The 7000-nt window shown below is 39.1% G+C and overlaps 1 long non-coding RNA gene across 1 annotated transcript; it reads left to right on the top strand.

The window, feature by feature from the left end:
• Positions 1-1282: 1282 nt before the first annotated feature.
• Positions 1283-2786, top strand: LOC141816871 (uncharacterized). Its single transcript, XR_012600752.1, has 5 exons — positions 1283-1304; positions 1391-1501; positions 1577-1657; positions 1813-2007; positions 2697-2786. It is a non-coding gene; the product is annotated as an uncharacterized LOC141816871 (long non-coding RNA).
• The last annotated feature ends 4214 nt before the right edge of the window (positions 2787-7000 follow it).

Genomic DNA, 7000 nt, shown 5'->3' with positions numbered 1-7000 from the left:
GGCGATCGAGGCGAAGCGACGAATGCTTGGAAGAGTGAGATTTCTGAAGCTTCAGTAATCGAGAAGGGAAGTAGGAATGTGGATTAGAAGTCAACTGATAACTGCCCCAGCATTTTTTGGCGCCGCCCTGCTGAGCTGGCTCGTCATGTGTTATTTTTCAGTATTTAATTTGTTTAAAATAAATTTTAAAACTCTGATATTTAATATTTTTTAAAAAACTAAAAAGTATTCCTAATTACCAGAATTATTAAAAGAACATTTTTACAAAAAAAAAAAACAAAAGAAAGTCAACTATATTTTTTTATTTTTCATACCTAAAATACTCTTATTTCAACATCACTCATAAAAAACGAATTAATTTAACTTTATATATATATATATATATATATATATATATATATATATATATATATATGAGTTTTTCTCTGTTGCGCGCCGCTTCGTCCGCTCCTCGTCCGCGATGCCTACGTGGCTAGGAATTCCTCTCCGCATTGCGTCGCCGTGGCAAACTGGCCGAAACAACGAGAATAAAATCCTAAATCCCGCCTTTCCCAAAATCGAGCGCCCGATTCCTCACCGCCGAATCCCCAAATCTGCGCTCGAACGCCGCTCTTCCCAATCCTCCCGATCAAAAGCGATCCTTCGGTCGCCACGGGAAGACGCATCTGCCGCCGGCCGATCTGTGCCTCCTTTGCCTTCGTCGCCGCAGGAAGACGCCGCCTCCTTCGCCCGATCTGTGCCGCTGCCGATCTGTGCCTTCGCCCGATCTGTGCCGCCGCCCGACCTTCGCCCGATCCGTCGCTGCCGCCGCCCCGCATCCTTCAGCTTGAATTCGCTCCTTCCTTTCTCTTCTCTGCACTGCCCTTCATGGATTCTCCTCTGGTTGCAGGAAGTAGCATGATTTCACCGTCTTCGAAGCCTCGTAATCATTTGCGACGAGGTGTCCGCGTGGTGGGCAAGATCCGCCCTTTCCTAGACTCCGAGATCACTGCATCTGTCGGATCTTCTCAGATTTCCTTCACTGCATCGCCCTTTCCTAGACTCCGAGATCACTGCTCACCCGTCCCTCTGCGAGCAGCCCCCTCCTCTCGCCCGTCGCTCCGGCTTGCTGCGTTCGACATTTTAGCTGGTTTGGCATTTTTCTTTTTGTGAAGATGTTGGGCTTACTTACCCTTTTGATGCTTCAGATATACTCTGTGAATGTTACAGTCTTTTTGGGTGGTAATAAACCTTCAAGAACTGGAGTTGTCCGAGGTGATATCAGTGTATATTTCTCATGCGATCCAGACATCTCATCCAAGCTTGTAGGTGTTTCATTATCTTTTGAATATGTTGTAGAGGGAGGTACTGCAAGTGCTTTTTCTTGAACTTATTTAACTCGTGGATTCAGGTTGATCTAGCACTGGAGGAGATATTATATCTACAGAATCAGGGTCCATCTGAACAGGACGTATCAACTGTTCTAGAAATTGAACAACGAGCACATGAAAATGGTTTGCAGGTTGGTTTACACTATCATTTCAACCAATATTATTTAGCATCATGGGTATCAACCAATACTATGGAATTGTTGCAGGAAAATTATTATTGGTTAGACAGAATACTCCGTAGTTATCAGTCAAGGGCATAGTTGGGAGATGTATGTGACTCATTCGAGGTAAGCAATGTATACTGATTCTACCATCCATTACAATAATTAATTCATTAGTTGTCAATTATCATCCATTTATAATACTTGTTATTTTTCTCCATTGTGATCTTGGCCCATCTCAGTCCCTTGCTATAAGCTGTCTCAACCCATTGGTTATGCAGATTCAAGATGAAGGGCGCACTGAAGTTAGGAAAACTCTGACACCATCAACCACGAAATTGGCACTACAAAAAATCTTGCCTTTTCCATGCAAAAAACAATACACAGTAGTTATTCTTATGCCGCAGATACCTCGCCTGAAAATTTTGAAGTCCTTTCTCCTATTGAACTCCAATGGGTTGGGTAGAGATGTAAAGGTTTGGCATTTTCTGAACTTGCAGATAAATTCTTTCTGTTATTTTTCTAGGGTTTTCATTTTAGGCTCTACATAACTTCTCTCCATACTATCAGATACTAATTCTAAATACCTGTGCTTCTTCTCATGACTTCTTATGGTATTGTATTGTCTTGCTATATCCTCGAACTTTCTTTGAGGGAGTTTATTCAACTTCCTTGAGACATTTAACAGTAAACATCCAAAAAGTCTGTATGCATTTCTTCCTTGAGCTATAAACTACTATCTTTTCCTGACTCTTTCTTGCTAATTCTTTTATTAACCATTTTGGCATTATGCAATCAGCCGAAGGAAATAAAGCATGATAAAGGAAATTTTGATTATCAAATTGTAGTCTACATAATTATTAGATCCCTTCATAGAATGCCGAAAAGAAATAACAATTTTTTGTTACTTATTCCAAAGTCTTAATATGTGCTGATATATGGTTCAAGTAACCAGATATAATTGTGCCTTTTTGAGTTGGAAGGGTATAAATGTTCTTGAAGTCTTTGTATGTATATGCATGTACATGTTATATTTGTTCATAGTGATCTTAAAATCTAGGTGCATGTGCATGTGTACGTATTTGTTTTACCGAAGTTAACATGTTGGCTGATTGTGTGCTTTGTTATACTCACATGTTTTGTATTCTTTGCTTTGTTGCATCAGGTTCACCTAGAGCTTCTATATTGTCCTTTCGAGCTGATGCTGAAATGGAGCTGATGCTAAAAGCATAGAGTGCACAACTAATCAAAAGAAAAAGGATGTGATAGTAAGAGAAGTACTTTCTGTAACAATTGTGGTTGTATAAACGGAGATGCTAATCTGATTTGTCACTTCTCCTTCATTAGCTGGTGTAAATTAAGAGTTTGTGCCATTTATTAAGTGGCACATTCTTAACTTTTTTGTTCTTGTTTCTGAAATTAAAAAGACAATGATTTTGCTCTGTCGAACTCATTTCAGATCCCTTGTGGTCACTCTTCTTTCCTTGCATTCTAGAGCATTTCTACCATATACATTGACTTTTTTGCCGCATGGATTGATGATATCTGTTCTTCGTGGTAACTGCTGCTGTTACAAAACCTGACATACAAATGAGGGAGCCATTGGGTTCCCCATGCCAACACTGGTTCAATTGAAGGGGAGAGAGTTTTCCTTTGTATCCAAATAGTAATAATATTTTCCCCTTTTTGATGACTAGTTCGAAAAACTACTAGCAAAGCATCTATCGTCAGCTGTCTCGTATCTACTAAATACTCCCTTTGTTCACTTTTATCAAGGTTAGTAATCAGTCCTTTTTGGTACTTTTCCACCCAATTTTGGTACTTAGCACCCCATTTTCGGTACTTTACCCACCATTTTCGGTACTTCAGGGCCCATTTAAAGGACCAATTTCGGTACTCAACCCATCAAGGTGGGTAATCAGCCCTTTTCGGTACTTTTCCACCCAATTTTGGTACTTAGCACCTCATTTCCGGTACTTCACCCACCATTTTCGGTACTTCAGGGCATATTTTCGGTACTTAAAGGACCAATTTTGGTACTCAACGCATCAAGGTGGGTAATCAGCCCTTTTCGGTACTCAGCTAAAATGGGGTACTTAGTACTCCATTTCCAGTACTTCACCCATCATTTTCGGTATTTCAGAGCCCATTTTCGGTACTTAAAGGATCAATTTCGGTACTCAACGCATCAAGATGGGTAATCAGCCCTTTTTGGTACTTTTTCATCCAATTTTGGTACTTAGTACCCCATTTCCGGTACTTCACCCATCATTTTCGGTACTTCAGGGTCTATTTTTGGTACTTAAAGGACCAATTTCGGTACTCAACGCATCAAGGTGGGTAATCAGCCCTTTTTGATACTTTTGGTACACCCAATTTTGGTACTTAGCACCCCATTTTCGGTACTTCACCCACCATTTTCGGTACTTCAGGGCCCATTTTCGTTACTTAAAGGACCAATTTCGGTACTCAACGCATCAAGGTGGGTAATCAACCCTTTTCGGTACTTAAAGGACCAATTTTGGTATTTAGCACCCCATTTCCGGTACTTCACCCACCATTTTCGGTACTTCAGGGCCCATTTTCGGTACTTAAAGGATCAATTTCGGTACTCAACCCATCAAGGTGGGTAATCAGCCCTTTTCGGTACTTTTCCACCCAATTTTGGTACTTAGCACCCCATTTCCGGTACTTCACCCACCATTTTCGGTACTTCAAGGCCCATTTTCGGTACTTAAATGATCAATTTCGGTACTCAACGCATCAAGGTGGGTAATCAGCCCTTTTCGATACTTTTCCACCCAATTTTGGTACTTAGCACTCCATTTCCGGTACTTCACCCACCATTTTCGATACTTCAGGGCCCATTTTCAGTACTTAAAGGATCAATTTCGGTACTCAACGCATCAAGGTGGGTAATCAGCCCTTTTCGATACTTTTTCACCCAATTTTGGTACTTAGCACCCCAAATACTCTGACCTCCAAGTTGCCACGGCTTGATGAACTTGTAAGGGTATGTTCACTAACTAATTTGGTGACATCTATGAGCTGGTTGAAAAAATGTTGGAACTTTGATCGACCACCCCATGTCGTTTCTGCCTTAGAGCTGTATCTAATGCCAAGCTTATTGGGATTTTGAGCAACAAAAAGCAGTGAAACCATCAAAGAGTCATTCAATCCCTTGGAAGTTGTATCCGAAGAACTCATTTTCAATCGATCCAGAGTGCAAACACTCAACTACAACATTGCAGCTCAAGATGTACTGATAGAACCACTATTAGAATGTCAAAATACTTTCCATTTAAAATGAGAATGATGAGATTATACTTATAATGTCGTTATACAATTCTAAAGATTTACACAAACTCATGTATCGATTAAACACGGCCAAACCAACAAAATTAAAAAGAAGAATCCACCGATAAGAGGTACACACTCAACTGCAATTACTCCAAGAACAATATAACAAAACCATTCATTGCAAAGAATAAGTTATCTGCTATTATCCATGTCTCCTATTTAAGTGTGAGGCCCATCAAGCTATAGCCTCTGTAAACCACTTGTAGACAACATCCATCTCTTCAGGTACTGTGCTCCCAAGTAACAACTCATGGAACATGAGGCACTAAACCGAGAAATGTGGCACCTTCAACACCGCAAATTTGTTTATCTTTATGTGCTGATTTGCTCTATCAGTCGCATAAAAGTATCACAACAATAAGAGGGAATCAGCATTCAGATCATTAAACAGAATAAGATGTTTGATGCTTCCTATTACAAGGCTGCAAACATATGGATCAGAGCTTCTAAGAAGTCGCTCGAGGCTGTTCTTTCTTTAACATGGTTCAAAAAGCTCTCCACCAGAAACATATTCCATAACAATAGCCAGATGGGTTGGGGTTAAAATAACCTGAGGATATTTGGAGCAGAGAAAACTAATGAAGAGTTAGATTTCCTCCAAAAGAAAGAAAATTATAATCTAAAATATAAACTTACCTCTCTGAATCTGATGATATTAGGATGCCTCAACAACCGATGGTTAATTATCTCTCTTTTAACATTTTCATCTATCTACACAAAGGAAAAATGATAATAATAACCAAGATAGCATAAAAATGTGTTTGGTACGTATGTAATTGAAATCACACCATGATTTAACTAATGATCAAGCATATAGCAAAAATTTTGACAAAAAGAATTTCCCTAATGGAATTGGTAAGGAACATGATACTTATTCTTAGGAGATGGAATAAAGTAGGAACATAATAGGGATAAATACTCCTGTTGGTTCATGGAAGAAGAATTTAACAACAACTCTCCAGTTCATTTTGCAACCAAATGAAGGAACAACTATTCCATAAAATTTGGGAATGTGTAATTTTAGGGATTTTCATGATAATGAAATGGATACAATAGGAATGGAAGGGCTATTGCTGGAAACCAAAATGAAGTGATTGTACCAAAACTCCAAACCGATCTAACTGTCCATCCCATTTGACCACCATCTATTACGCAATAAATCATTTAAGAAATTAATTTATACATTTATATAGAGATTCAGAAAATATGAGCCTTGGTATTCTTCAAAGATGAAAACAAGCTCATGTAACTATTCAAGCAATTTTATGCAGAAGAGCAGTGGAGTTCCTGACAAGAAACAGAATTTTATGCTTTGGACATCATGTAATAGAAAATTAAAATAAAAAACAATGATCGTGCACAAAAGAATAGCAATAGTCAGTGAAGAATAGGATGATTTCACCATGATATGAGAACAATCAATGATTTTGCAATGATTGTGCAATCGAGCACCAAAGAGTATCAATAATACAACTGTTAGGCCGTTGCTGCCATCAAGCTCATAGTCTACATAATAGTACAACAGTGAATGTATTTTTCATTACCTGGAGAAGGCCTTTAGCATTGAATGGTGATTGGCGAACAATACGGTGTGTTCCTTTCAATTGAAACTGATTTAATTCCAGCTTCCTCTCCAGGAGATTTCTCAACCACCTTTCCTTCCATGATATGCAAGCATTCTGTGAGTGAGCAAAGGGGTTTGCTTAAGCTCTATGCCAACTCAGTGAGTGGGACAACTTTGTGAAAATTTGGTAAAACCAGAATAAAACATATAGAGACTAGAGATGCAAGACCTAGAATATGTGTCCCAATCAAAATGACACACAAACAAACATGATGTTGTGATTCCAAGCCTAGCGTTTAGCAAAAATAGTCAGATAAATGCAAGATGTTTTTAGAAAAACTTAATGATGTGGAATCAAAATGCAATCCCAATCAATCCAAGAAATTACACGCATTGGAATCACAGAGTCTCAGAGGTTCGTAGCAAAAACGCCAAGTGATCGATAGCATCACTTTTGTTGCATTGGATCGTCGCTGCCTTAGCAACAGAAGATCTGTCCTTCTCCTCCTTCAGACCCATCTCTCCCAGCTCTCCTGCCCTCCACT

The sequence above is a fragment of the Curcuma longa genome, unplaced genomic scaffold (assembly GCF_044706935.1).
Source record: "Curcuma longa cultivar G26 ecotype Majalengka, Jawa Barat unplaced genomic scaffold, ITB_CL_G26_1.1 contig_18504, whole genome shotgun sequence".
NCBI lineage: Eukaryota > Viridiplantae > Streptophyta > Magnoliopsida > Zingiberales > Zingiberaceae > Curcuma > Curcuma longa.
This window is presented reverse-complemented; position numbering and strand designations above follow the sequence as displayed.